This window comes from Odontomachus brunneus, unplaced genomic scaffold (genome assembly GCF_010583005.1).
Source record: "Odontomachus brunneus isolate Ranch 3 - 2012 unplaced genomic scaffold, Obru_v1 Obru_scaffold_017, whole genome shotgun sequence".
In the NCBI taxonomy this organism is placed as follows: Eukaryota; Metazoa; Arthropoda; class Insecta; order Hymenoptera; family Formicidae; genus Odontomachus; species Odontomachus brunneus.
In genome coordinates this window covers 1,354,504-1,368,890 of record NW_022639467.1, presented here as the reverse complement: position 1 = coordinate 1,368,890, position 14,387 = coordinate 1,354,504, and the positions used below count along the sequence as shown (strand labels likewise).

At 37.1% G+C, this 14,387-nt stretch overlaps 1 long non-coding RNA gene across 1 annotated transcript in view; it reads left to right on the top strand.

The window, feature by feature from the left end:
* The window catches only part of LOC116841698, a 25,682-nt gene extending 24,715 nt beyond the window's left edge, over positions 1 to 967 (top strand). The window contains exon 3 of the long non-coding RNA XR_004377584.1: positions 865 to 967. This is a non-coding gene — a long non-coding RNA (uncharacterized LOC116841698). The remainder of the gene's footprint in view (positions 1 to 864) is intronic.
* Positions 968 to 14,387: the final 13,420 nt, after the last annotated feature.

Genomic DNA, 14,387 nt, shown 5'->3' with positions numbered 1-14,387 from the left:
GGGGGGGGGGGGGGGGGGGGGGCGCAGCCAGATCATGTAAACACGCGTGCTCGAACGTCACACCATAACACTATCAACCGTCGAGGCGAACGCATCGGGAGTTACTGTGTTATTTTCTAGTTATTCCGCTCCGATTTTTAATACCGCGTTTCGACTTCGCGACAATTGAGGCGATAATTAAGACAAATTAAGACGCAAACTCTTCACGCGAGCAAGTGTTGCGAGCTTTACCGCGATAGGTAATTACCGCGTTTCATTTACTGTTTTACTTGTTAGATAGAGAAACATCGCGATCGAGTTCCTCAATACCGATTAAATATTATCATCATTCATTTAATATTCGAGTATTATTACTTCTTTATTCGATTATTATTTAATTTATTCAGTTATTATTTAATTATTGCTATTACGCATAGGAAAGTAACTCGGGCATGCCGTTACGACAATTTCTTTACCTTGTCTTTAATCAGTTATAATTGCCGTTGCCCAGTTATTGTTATTACCAATTATTCGAGTATTATTACTTCTTTAATCGGTTGTTGTTTAATTATTTTTATTGCGTATTGGGAAGCAACTCGAGCGTGCCATTACGATGATTTCCTTACCTCGTCTTGTCGTGTGTAATTAATTGATACTACCGGATATTATTATATGGTTGTCGACCAGATATTAATATCATCATTAATTAATTAATCGGGTATTATTACTTCTTTATTCAGCTATGATTTAATTATTTCTTATTGCGCATTGAGAAGGAATTCGAACGTGCCATTACGATAATTTTTTTTCCTCGTTTTGCTATCGCGCGTAACTAATTGATACTAAATTATTAAATTACTAAATTAAATTAAATTTCTGTCACAGAGATTCAATAAAGCAGACGCAGTCACGTGACTCTAGGGGATGCGATGTCTGGAGGATGCTGCGCCGGAGGATCTGGCTCGGGCCTGGCAGAGTTGGCGCGAAGGTAAGTGTTTCACTAATTTGAATTCATAATTCCGATAAATCCGATAAATCTGGAAATTCTCTTATTTGAAATCGAGTTTCTTAATGTCTGCATTGTCATGTGTAATACTAAATTAAATCTGCTTTCTGTTGCAGAGACAACACAGACGACCAGCCAATTCGTAGGGGCTGCTGCGCCGAAGGATCTGGCTCGGGCCGAGCGGGGTTAGCTCGAAGGTGAGTCTCATTATCATTTGTAATTAGAAATCCAACAAGATTGATAATTCTCTTGCTCGACATCGAGATAATTTGAATCGAATCACGTTAAATCGTAATTATACAAGGGGAGAATTTTTTCAGAGTAACATCACCACTTGAAAAATTTTGATTTCTGATTTAAGTTCTGATTAAAAGATTTATTTGCAACGTTGAGAAAAAGGAAAGTGTGAATGCATCCCAAAAAATTCTTCCAGCGTAAAAAATATCGCGTTTATTTTTTTTTAATCCTTCAAACTTTTTCACTCAAATTGTCATCAATGCACGAATCTAATCGGCGAAATGGCATTTTTCTGTTCCAGAAATGAAAGCAGAATGTGGCTACCCTAATCGGCGGTTTGGTGAGTCAAAACAAAAAACACATTGATAATAGAAAGACAAGAAGTCTTTCGACGTAGTGCATGCTTATCGAATCAATGCGATTTACTTTGCTGTAGTTATAGTATATGTACGTGCCGTCCAATAAAAATCACATGCTCGAAACAATTGGAAGATTGCTTTTTCAAATAATAATATTAGTAATAATGCATATTTTACACAAATTTGGCAAGTAAATTTTGAAGTATTTTTCTCCCAATGTATATATATTTAGAAATTTATTAACTTAAATTATTGATTAGTCGACGATTTTTGTCCGAAGAAACTTTGATTAATTAAACTCCAACACTATCTGGTAGACGCTTAAAGTACTGAGTATATGCTCTGAACATTCAAAATTTTGTAAAATTATTCAGTTTTATTAAATGCGACCTTCCAAATGTTTCGAGCAGTACGCCAACGTGCAAAGAAACTGCGCCACAGAAAATGCGCAATCACACCACCCACGTCATAGATCTTCCACCGGTCGTTAATTTTCTCGATTTTTTCTCTCGTGTGAACTTGAATCGCGATTGAATTTCATAAAGTAGAATTCGTACTTCATTATTAAGTAAAATTCGATATCGTGCGGCACCTGCGTGAAACGATCTAACGTGATTGTATAAACTGCTCGCAAAATTAATTTCACGATTGTCGGAAAATTTTCAGGTTTCAATTTTTCACTTAGAGTTAGAGTTTTCTAACGCGGGACACAATAGAGACAATATTAGCGGGCGTTGGTCCCTCGCGAAAAACGCGATGTACACAAGTCAGACATATGAGCAGTTGTTTATTTACTTACGCGGCGCGCGACAAGTTTCATCGAACGAAGAGACGTCTCACACGGTAACATTCTTTTCGCGTAAATTTTGAATAGAATCTTTATTTCTATCGTCACAATTTTCATAATGTTTATTTTTCATTCACGTTCGCTTTCGCAATTATTAATTTGATAGGTTTGCGAATTTCACCGGATCGTATTTGCGGAAGAGTCGCGAGCGAACTTCGCTGAAATATTGCGGAGTTCTTATCCGCAAAAGCATTGCGAAATTGTCTTCGCAAAAATATTGTGGACCTGTTATCCGCAAAAAGATTGCGGAATTGTCTTCGCAAAGGTATTGCGGAGCTCTTATCCGCAAAAATATTGCGGAATTGTCTTCGTAAAAGTATTGCGGAGCTGTTATCCGCAAAAATATTGCGGAGCTGTATTGCAGCCTACTACGCTGCTCTATCGAAACGTTACATTAGGGATATTCCGTGTCGTACATAAGAATCTCGCACAGATTACTTCGCCTACGTGTCAAAAAATTTTACGAGATCGGTCTTCGATTTGCGTCGCGTGTTTCCTTTGCTCGCCGTTCCCTTTGTCGCGTGTTCCCTTTACTCACCTTTGATTCCGTTTTCTTCATAAGCGATTCGCGTTCGCGCGTGTATCAAAGCGATACACTACAACTTGATCGGACCGTTGCTGAATTCGTTATACATACTCGTCGTTTATCCAAAAGGCCGACATTTCCTCGAAGACGTAGTTCGCGATATTTCATACGCAATTTGCAATTCGGAGTATATTCTCCAAGAAAGACGAGATTTTTTGTGAAATCTCCGTTAGATTACCGCGGTCGGGAGTGAATTACAGGCGACGTGGGACGCGAGGACCATTGCAGTGTCAGATGCAGCGACAGGATGGCTGATGAACTCTGGACACCGTGGGACGACGCGCAATGGTGAGCGCTCAATTTAGACGCTCATATAGTAGACACAAAGCGTCACTTTACGTAGATTGCATGCACGTAGACGTAAATCGCATTGGGTCCGACGGGAAGTAAAGTAAGAATTGGAATTTGCAATTTGCCGGAGTTACGTAAGAATGATCCAACCAAAGAATTTAGCTCTGAGATTTTCGCAACAGCTTAACGAGTCAAGCACTTCGATTTCTTTAAGAGTACTGACTAGCTCAATCCTAGAAAAATGTGCAAAAAGACACAACTGGTAAAAAATAAAAAAAAACTTTCTTAATTAATTTCAAACATCTATAAGGCTTGAAATTTTTTTGTTTGGTTTAAAAAGATATGAGTATCCATTAATAAAAGCTTATAATTTTTTTAATTGGGTCATTCTTGCATAACAATGGCCAATTGAAATTTCGACTCGGCAAACTTCCATCTCGTCGGATTGTTTTTTGATGATACATTAAACTGCTATATTTCAACATATCATATTTATATGCTTTGTATACGTTATATATGCTTTTTTATGCTCTATATATTTTTTATATATTCTCTATATTATACATCCTTTATATATGCTATTTGATTGATATAATTTATAACTTGTTATGTCGTATTAAATACGACATAATCTCTTCGGAGATATTTTCTTATGTATACGTGTTTATTATTGACAAGACGATAAATTAAAGACAACAAATTAAACCGTGACACGAAACGAAATATTTCAATTTCTCGCTAAATAATTAAACTGAGATTCAAAACCGAGTGTTCTGAGATTTCGCTAAATCATTAAGCCGAGATTCGAACCGTTTTGTTTTGAGGTTCTGCCAAATTATTAAGCCGAGATTCAACCGAAGAGTTTTGTATTTCCGTTAAATTATTAAGCCGAGATTAGAACCGAAGTGTTTTGTGTTTCCGCTAAATTATTAAACCGAGATTCGAAACAAACTGTTTTGAGTCTTCGCTAATTTATTAAGCCGAGTTAGTTAAGCCTGGGATAATATTTTAAAGTTGTTTAAAAAAATTTTCGCGTTGGCAAAGATATATTATCGAAAATGACGTAAAGTGGACGTATTTCGTTCTGAATCGTCTCTTCGATGATAATATGCATTAATGTCACTCTACTCCCTCAGTAACACGTCCAGAATCTTGAAATTAATTTTCCAATAGCCCAAAATTCATAACGTTAAATCCATCGTAACATTATATTCGGATTCTCGGGCAATGGTACATATCTGCATATAGGCCGAAAGTCGATCATGTTACTGCAGGTTAGGTCATATAGTGTTAGCGTGTAGAGTACATTCTGGGATAGTTCTTTAGGGTTTGTTAAAGTAACATTCGCGCTTAAAAAATTGTATTTTCAAAAATTACGTCAGGTGTGCTTATTTCGTTCTGCATCGTCTCCTGGTTGACAATGTGTGTTTGTGTCACTCTACTCCCTCAGCAGCATGTCCAGAATCTTCAAATTAATTTCCCAATATCCTAAAGTCATGCCCATAACGTTAAATCCAAGCGTCGTAGGAATGTCGGATTCTCGTGCATTGGCCGAAAGTCAGTCATGTTATTGCAGGTTATTTAGGTCACATAGTGTCAGCATCTAGAGCACATTCTAGGATATCTTACAATTTTTTGAAATAATTTTTGCGTTCGCAAAGATGTATTTTCGAAAATGACATGAAGTTTGACTATTTCGCTCTGCATCATCTCACGTGGGATGCTCTGCTTCATTTTCGCATGTACTTTCACCATGCGAAAGGGTTTTTAATTCGACGCAGGTAGGAAGAAGTAATCTTTACAGAAAAATTGGATGTTATAATAGTAACTGTTCCTTATTGTTTTCGTCTCATATTGATGGATGCTCCGTTTCATTTTCGCACGTAATTTCACCATACAAAAGGTTTTTTAATTCGACGCAGGTAGGAAGAAGTAATCTTTACAGAAAAATTGGATGTTATAATAGTAACTGTTCCTTATTGTTTTCGTCTCATATTGATGGATGCTCCGTTTCATTTTCGCACGTAATTTCACCATACAAAAGGTTTTTTAATTCGACGCAGGTAGGAAGAAGTAATCTTTACAGAAAAATTGGATGTTATAATAGTAACTGTTCCTTATTGTTTTCGTCTCATATTGGATGGATGCTCCGCTTCATTTTCGCACGTAATTTCACGATGCAAAATGGTTTTTAATTTTGTCGAATCAGCATGAGACAATAACTTTGCAAAAGTATTCGGTATCACAGTCAACGACATTTCCCAACAAATTTTACTTTGTGTTGACTTGACCAAATTAAAAATGTTTTTGTATAGTAAAAGTACATGTATAAATGAAATAGAGCATTCCTATTTATTTTTGCACGTACGTTCATTGCGCAAAAGCATTTGTAATTCTGTGTAACCAATACGACGTAAACTTTGTAGAAAAATGTCAGTATTCTGTCGGTAAAGTTTTCAGCTTCAGTATCCTCTTAAAGCCAGGTGCAATCGCACGGAAACTCGTGTCATTCATGTCGCACGGAAAACAATCTCAGGAATATCCACTTTGGATTTTCTCCAATATTTTCACAACTTATTAGGAACTGGAATCCGTAAAAGCAATATGTCACTTATTATCATAAAATTATGATAAAATATCATAATTATCATAAAATTATCATAATTATCATAAAATTATGATAAAATATCCTTGCAATTAATAGCATCTTTTTTAGAACACTCGCAAGATAATGATATATTCAATATTATTTAAGACAGCGCGTAATCTATACGCGATTGAACTCATGACGGTCATCGACTTCGACTCACCGGTTTGCGGACGAAATGCTTGGATGCCAACGCCAATCTGAGACATTCAACTTCCTTAAAGCGCGCTCTTTGTCAACGACATTGACAGTCGGCACCGTTCAAGCGCAGAAAGAAAGACCGACGTCACACGGTACACCATCGCGAAAACGTGGAAAAACATAAAGACGTGAAGGAGCGATCGCTCGGAGCCGCAGGACGTGAAATACGAGCGCGTTCCACGCGGTGGTCCCTCGATTTCTTTGTAATCATCCATAAAATCTCACCCGTAATGCGGAACGCGCATTATTTATCGGCGTCGTCGCCAGCTCTCTTGGTTCCGTCCCGTTCCGTTCCGTCCGGCGTTAGACTAAACGGCGCACGGTATATTTTTGACTTGTAGCGGTTTAAAGCTATTTCAAGACGAAGCATCAACCTTCCGCAGCCCCGGTTCCTTGCTCTCTCACTTTCTCCCGGATCTCTTTGTGCCTCCACCTTCCTCCCCCGACTTTCTCCCTTTTCATCCCAGGAAACGCTTTTTCTCGAGCGTTTGCAGTCGAGCTGTCAGTACGTCCAATGACGATGACTCGAGATGCTGACTACTTTCGCGATATACAGGCGCTTCGCGCAAATAATTCCCGCGCAGAAATAAACTTGGAAGTACGAAAGAAAGGAAGAAAGACGCGCTCCAGTCCGGGTGACCCGCGGGAATACAAATCAGATCCCTGCACGGAAAAAAGAGATGTGGTGCACCTAACAAAAAATATTTAGTTGTAAGCAAATAGCTGCATCATTCTACATATCTTTGTATGATAGTTATGTGTACGGTTGATTTGATTTACTTACTTTGGTGTGTCAGCTACATTAATGAAGTTGCGCGTGATCTGGTTGTGGCAACCAGAAATTAGTAAGGGGATTTTGCATAGACAAGCTAAATATCGAAATAGTTGCATTAATTAATGCTATATTGCAAAGCAGCGGTGTTAGAAAACAAAAGCAATTCACTACGCGCACAGCTAGAGATGTATATATGTGAAAACTGGTTCTGAGTGTATAAATATATATTTGTAGTTGCCGCGTAATGAGCCGCGTTTGTATTAACCAAGTATTATCACTGCTGCAACATAAGTAACTCAGCCATTGCTCTTTGGTTACAGCAACCACATAAATAGTTGTTCCGTATTTTACTATTAAATCTGGTTGGCACAACCAGATTTCTGTATGGACCAACCATATTGTTTTTTCCATGTGATGGAAAGATTCTAGTTAGGGGATGTCCGAGCCATGATTGTTACCAGGTTCGTACACTGAGAGAAATTATCCGATAAAAATTTAACAGAGATATTTCCGATCAAAATACCGATGAATTTTTATATCTGATCAAAGTATTAAATTCAATCGAATATTTTCGATCATAATGACATTTCATCAGATAAACCAATCGAAAAATTATAAATCAATATTTCTTATCAAATTTTTCCTAATAAGATACAAAATCGGCATTTTGATCGGAAGTATCCGTTAATTTCGTAAATAATTTGTTAATTTTTTGTTAATTTCTTGAATAATTTCTCTGAAAAAAGAAGGGCCACATTGACATAAAGTCAAGCAAAATCAGTTAGATCATTCTTTGTAGCTGCTAAACTGGTGCATACTTGTGCAATAAGTACGAATGAGAAAAAAATATATTTATATCACTGTAACTTATCGCACCAGTTCAGCAGTGCAGCTACAAAGAAGTGTCAGCTACTTACGTGTACGACATGCTGCTTTTTTAATCTACACTTTTCGACTTCCCACGGCACACCCCGACGTCCCCGCACTGAGAAAAATTATAGTTGCTTTCGGTGCCAACTATATTCTTCTGTGATTTTAGCCACAAAAATAGTTAGAAAACCCATTGTTTTAGTAAGTGTTATTAGAAAGATGGTTCTTCCAATTATTTTTGTGGTTAAAATCACAAAAAAGTATAGTTGACGCCGAAAGCAAATATAATTTTCTCTCTGTGCGTAACCGCGCGAGAATGCGAGACCAGGCTGCACGTGCGTACAAAGGGTGGCCCGCGCGACCCTGACGAAGATCGGACTGCAATCCCTCGCGGGTCAAAGCGCGGGATGTACAATCTATACGTGACATATGACTCGACGCACAATCCAATCGCGGTACGCCACACTCGAGATTAGGCGGTCCTAATTGCAGATGCCATCCGCCGCGTTGCGGCTCCCTTCGAATTGCTTACTTCGCCATTAGCTCTCGCTGGACGCCACCGCGTGACGGTGCACCACCGCGCCGGGCATACTGCGCGTCGCGCTAAAATTATAACGGCGAACGCCGTAAATTCCGAGATTCGCGCGGGTTGATTCGTCCCAATTAAAACGGATCTCCGCGAGTCCCGACTCGGCGGACGATCGGATTTTCGCGAGTCCGACTCGACGACGGACGCGACAGGTGTCGCGAAGACCCCGCTTGGAAAAAACTCATGGAAAAAAGCCGTTGTATACTGAGAGAAGAATTTAGTAAATATTATCAAAATTTGGTTACTATTATTAAATGGTAGACGTAAATATAGCGGGCCAAAGCTATGACAATACTTATTAATTAATTTAGTTCTGTAAAATAAATTATTTATTTGACAGAAGTAAAATTTATTTGCTTCCAATATATTTGGTAAATAAAACTTATTGAATAGTTGAGCAAAATAAGCGATTTTGTAGTAGTTACAAAATTTTTGGTAGGTTCAACCAACCATCTGTAATAATATATATTGAAACGATGTAATAGCTGCAAATGAATGAATTTTTTATGCTGGTAACAAAATAGAACTCGTACCTACTGAATTTTTTATTACATGGGATATAACAATTTCATAACAATTATCAAATATCTGCTCATAACTGCAATATATTTCATATTAAATATTTAACATTAAGTAACTATTACTAAATTATTTAATTGATGTTACTGTAAATGCAATTACGTCATATTCTCGATCTATTAAATATTTAGTAATTATTATCATATTTAGTATTAGTTACTAAGGATTCAATGAATTTCTGTAACTAAATGCAGTTTGTTATAGTTACCAGTTTTTTCTCTCATGAAACGTACACGCAAAAAACAATATAGTTGATCCATACAGAAATCTGGTTGTGCCAACCAGATTCAATAGATAGCAAATAATCACATAGATTTTTAATTATTAATTAAAGAAGATGAGTGCATTATCACGCAAAATCGTGCAATAATCTTCTTTAATTAATTATTAAAAATCTATGTGATTATTTTGAAAATGGACTTTTTTGTTCAATTTGACCTAAAGTATAAGTACACGATGGCAGTCGTCGCTACTATAACTCATTTACCATATTCTGCAAGATCATTTACAAGTTTTCTACAATTAATATCTCGATAATTATTGCGAATATCGCAAAACGGTTTAGGACTTTTATGTTCACCGCAACCTGTTCTACGTTCCCACAAAATGCCCGAAAGAGAGTGTGAGATACCCTGTATACACTCAGAATCAGTTTTCACATGTATACATCTCTAGCTGCGCGCGTAATGAATTGCTTTTGTTTTCTAACATCGCTGCTTTGCAATATAGCATTGATTAATGCAACTATTTCGATATTTAACTTGTCTATGCAAAATGATCCCCTTACTAATTTCTGGTTGTTACAACCAGATCACGCGCAACTTCATTGTTATAGTTGACAAAGTAAGTAAATCAAATCAACCATACACATAACTATCATACAAAGATATGTAGAATGATGCAGCTATTTGCTTACAACTAAATATTTTTTGTTAGGTGCACCACATCTCTTTTTTCCGTGTAATGTAGAAAGTTTTTCTGGCAAACCAAAAATGTAATCGCGAGGAATAGATCGACATTATTCAGCAGTAACCGATTCTTTGTTCTCCTTTTTTCACTTAAAAGGTCGATCGGCGAGTCATTTAGCGGGTCAGATTCATCGTCGTTTTTTCGCGCTAATTATTAGCCGCGCGACCTCTCTTATTTTCTCGCTGAAAAAGCGATACACACACACGGCTCTTCAACACGAGAGTGACGGCGATGTCGATGACGAAGTTATCGCTGTATCAGGAAGCTCTCATTTATCATCGCTACGGTAGGCAGCTCCTCCTCGTGTCGAAAGAGAGCCGGTAATTTTCGCAGATAGACAGCGCCCGTGTCAATCTCGTTGTAATCCCGTTGAAACACGAGATATGACACGCGCGCGCCCGCCCACCGCCTGGTCATTCCGGGGGATACTTTGGGGGTTTAGGGACACAGAGATACGACTCTCTGTTCACTCTTTTCTTGATGTTAATGATGTCTCGGATAATCCACTCGAGACTGCTGTTCGTAAAATCGGGATTCATCGTTCCGTGTACGGAAGAAACGCCGGATCTGCTGATCTGAAAGCTCAAGGGAATTTTCGACAATTTCGCTGAACACCTGGTAGTAAATTATACACAGAGAGAATTCCCACTTCGTTACGAAAAAAAAGGATTTGCTACAGCAGCAAACCAATTTGCTACGTATGGACAGTTAAACATAATTCGTTGTGTTAGCTACTTTTTCTTTGCTGCCTAGGAACTATTTCCTTGATATGATAACAAAGAAATTTACTTTTACAGTAAGAAAAGTAGCTAACGCAGCAATTTGTTAGAGAACTGAACATAATTTACTGCTTTAGCTATATTTTTTGTTGCAAGAACAGATTTTCTTGTTATCCTAGCAAGGAAATTGGCTTCTGCAGCAAAGAAAAAGTGGTTAATATAGCAAATTATATTCATATATAACAAATCTTTTTTTCCGTGTTCATATAAATTTTTTTCAACTTTATACTATGTTTCCAATAGGACGAGAATAGACTGTCAGCAAGTTCTATCCGGCTAAGAAACATAGTAAATTTCGCTAAAGCGTAGCAAATTTTTCAAGAGCACGCGTTTTGGCTTTAAAATATAAACAGCACATACATACAGTGATAGAAACAAATGACTGATCTAACTAATTTTATAATTGTGTTTAGCCTAACTATGATGATAGTAACGTGCACATAAAGTTATCACTAACATTATAGTAGTAACTTAATTAAAAAATAATTTCCTTAACTATAATTTATAGTAATTATTTCTCTGTATGATTATAATTAAAAATACCAAGCATTTTTCTCAATGTATATAAAATAAAAGGATAGTCAATTGCTGCAGAATGTCTATTCCCTGGTCACAAAATTGTATAGATCCGTTTCTCGATTGTAAAATTCTACAGTAATTTTTACTATAAAATTCTCTCCGTGTATAGATGTGCATTATTACACAAATTATTATTATTATTATTATTATTATTATTATTATGTATACACAACACAAATTTGTCGATCCGTTCACTCAGACTTGGACAAACGCGAACATGGACTAATTGCAATTAATTACCCTTTTAACACGTTGGCTGTCGCATTGATTAGTTCACAGCTTGTTTAAAGTTTAAATAACCAGAGAGATGCGGTGTAAATAAATACAGTTCAAAATGCACATATCCATTTCAATGACCGTGTATGTACAATTGCAATTCGTCGTGCGAAACTGATTACTGTCTCATACATAAATAAATAAATAAGACGCGGCGGTATCACGTAGTACTACGTAGCGATCGCAATCAGCGTGTTGAATCCCTTCCACTCTCTCTTGATATTTCTGTCAAGTTTAGAACGCGTCTCCGCCTCGATGCACAGCGCGTTTCACGGCGGATCGTTCGTTTTCTTAAACAACGTAAACGTATCGTTTGACGACTGTATACGTTCAACTAGCGCCGCAAACGATCGCATTACGGGAAAGTTGCGGAGCGTGCATCATGCCCGAGCGAACACTCAATGGAGGATTGGGCGTTTGATTGCAAGGTAAACGGATGCACCTGATGTCGCACAAATGCAACTCCGCGAGAGCCATTGTGATATCGCTACTATAGAGGAGCGCTATCGCGTGCATTAGAAACATAAGTGGTGCATCAAGTGGAACGACAAGAGCCCGCATAAGCGATCTTGAGTGCACATATACGCCGCGAATGTACGCGAAAATAGAAGTTAATGCACAAATAAACTCACGCTTGTGCGGCTTTAAACAACGGTTATGTTTATCCTTTGTCGTAGTAAAATCTTGCACAACGATGAGACGCACAGCGACGTCTAATTAGAAACTTGAATTGCCGAAAATGAACATTAGCTCTTGATAAATGAAATGCGAATTTGGAAGAAACAGGCTCTATTGATATCCGACCAAATTAAGATATAAAGAGTTTTCAAAAGTCTATACACGAATGTGATAGTGTAATGTAATCAAGCAAACTTAATAAACTCGTATATCTTTAAAAGTCGAAGAATCTACATTTGTCAGTCCAAATGTAGATTCGTAAAAATAATTGAAAAATGTAAATTTCTAATTACTATTACGGACTGATAAATGTGGATTTCTTTTGGAAACATATACATTTATAATATAGTATTATTTTGCAAACAATTTGACAGACTATTATTTGATCATTGTTATTACTGCTAAAAGGTACAAACTGTGTAAAGAATATTTTTCCGTCATAATAAAATCGCAGATAATGAAATGAATATTTTGTCATAAGACAAAAATGTAGGTCATTTTTTTCTTATATTTTTAGTGTGATATAGAGTACCGTAAATGTTTTGTTTAACCCTCGAAATTTCACGACTCTATCGTCGTGTAGGAGAATTCAGAATTTAACTCACGTTCACCACTGTCGGCGCCATCTGTGTAAAATTAGTATAAGGTATACAGCGTGTATCTCTTACTGCTTTATTGATAATACAATCGTCGAGGCGCGTACGTAGAAATTTTTGGTTTTATCACTCGGAGGTTTGGATACATTTTTCCGAGACGCGTCACGGTATTTCAATTATTATTAATAACCAAGTTGTCTATATACGGAGCAAGACAAGTTACCGCTCATCGATCTATATATTTTTGCATATAAAAATTGATATACTGTGATTTAACACGAGTAATTTTGAAGTTTTTAAAGTAAATGATGGAACGTTCTGTTTTAATTAAATTTTTCAATTTTTTAAACGGATCGAAGAAATGAATATAAAAAACTAAAATCTCTCAAAGATGACAGATTAGGATCGAAGGAACGGAATTTTGGCAGGCGCAATATATATATAATATTCACACAAGCTTTACATATATTTTGCTCATTTTATTATTTCCAAATCTTGCTTAGAACCTGAAGAAATTCTTTCACAATCTAATAATTAATTAATGATAATTAAGTTTAACATTAACGCCTGACAACGACGAAGTAAAGATTATAGATATATATATTTATATTTATATATATATATATATATAAGCTAATCCTTGCCCAGACACACGAATTGATATGCAATGTTTAATGTGTTACTTGGTTTCCTCTTTCTGTTTCATATTTCTCCTATTTGACTTCTTTTTTTTTACGGGCATATAAATAAATTCTTATTGCTTAATATTTTCTTGTTAATACATATATTACATATATATATGTATACCTGTATGTGTGTATATATACATATATATATATAGTATTATTACATACAATGATATGTTTTTGTAGTCCCAATGATTAATACGCACACGTTTGTGCAAATGTCTCCGGCGTGAGACACATTATGGACGGATTGATCCAGATCACGAAGTGGACGTTCCGAACCCTCGGATCGCTCATCGTCCTCCCCCGCGCTAAATTCAAACTATCTGCCCCTCCGATAGATCCCGGTGGTAGGTAGTCAATTCGTTTTTTCTCTCCCACCCTCCCCTCCCTCTGCGATACCCAACACGCGCGTCTGAAAAGGAAGAGACCTCGCGATCGATTTTTCGGAACGTCCGTCACGCATCCGGCAGTACTTGACGAGGCCTCAGATTGTCGTTTCGAACCTCGTCCGTGATGATGACGAAAGAAGAAGAAGAAGAAGAAGAAGTAGAAGAAGAAGAAGAAGAAGAAGTAGTAGTAGCAGTGGTATTAATAGAAATAGAAGTAGGACGTTCTCTCTCTTACACAGACACAGTATATAGCTTGAAAAGTCTCTTTAGAAAGAAACAGAAAAGGAAACGAAGAGAAAGGAACAGAGCAGAAGGAAAGAAGAAGAAGAAGAAGAACAAGAAGAGGAGAAGAAGAGAAAACGGGAGAGAGTCGCGGCCGCCCACGGCTCCGATTTTTGTACCTCGCCGTGGATCGATCCTCGGAGAGGCGTGTCCACTCAAGCCCCGTCGACATACTGATTATACA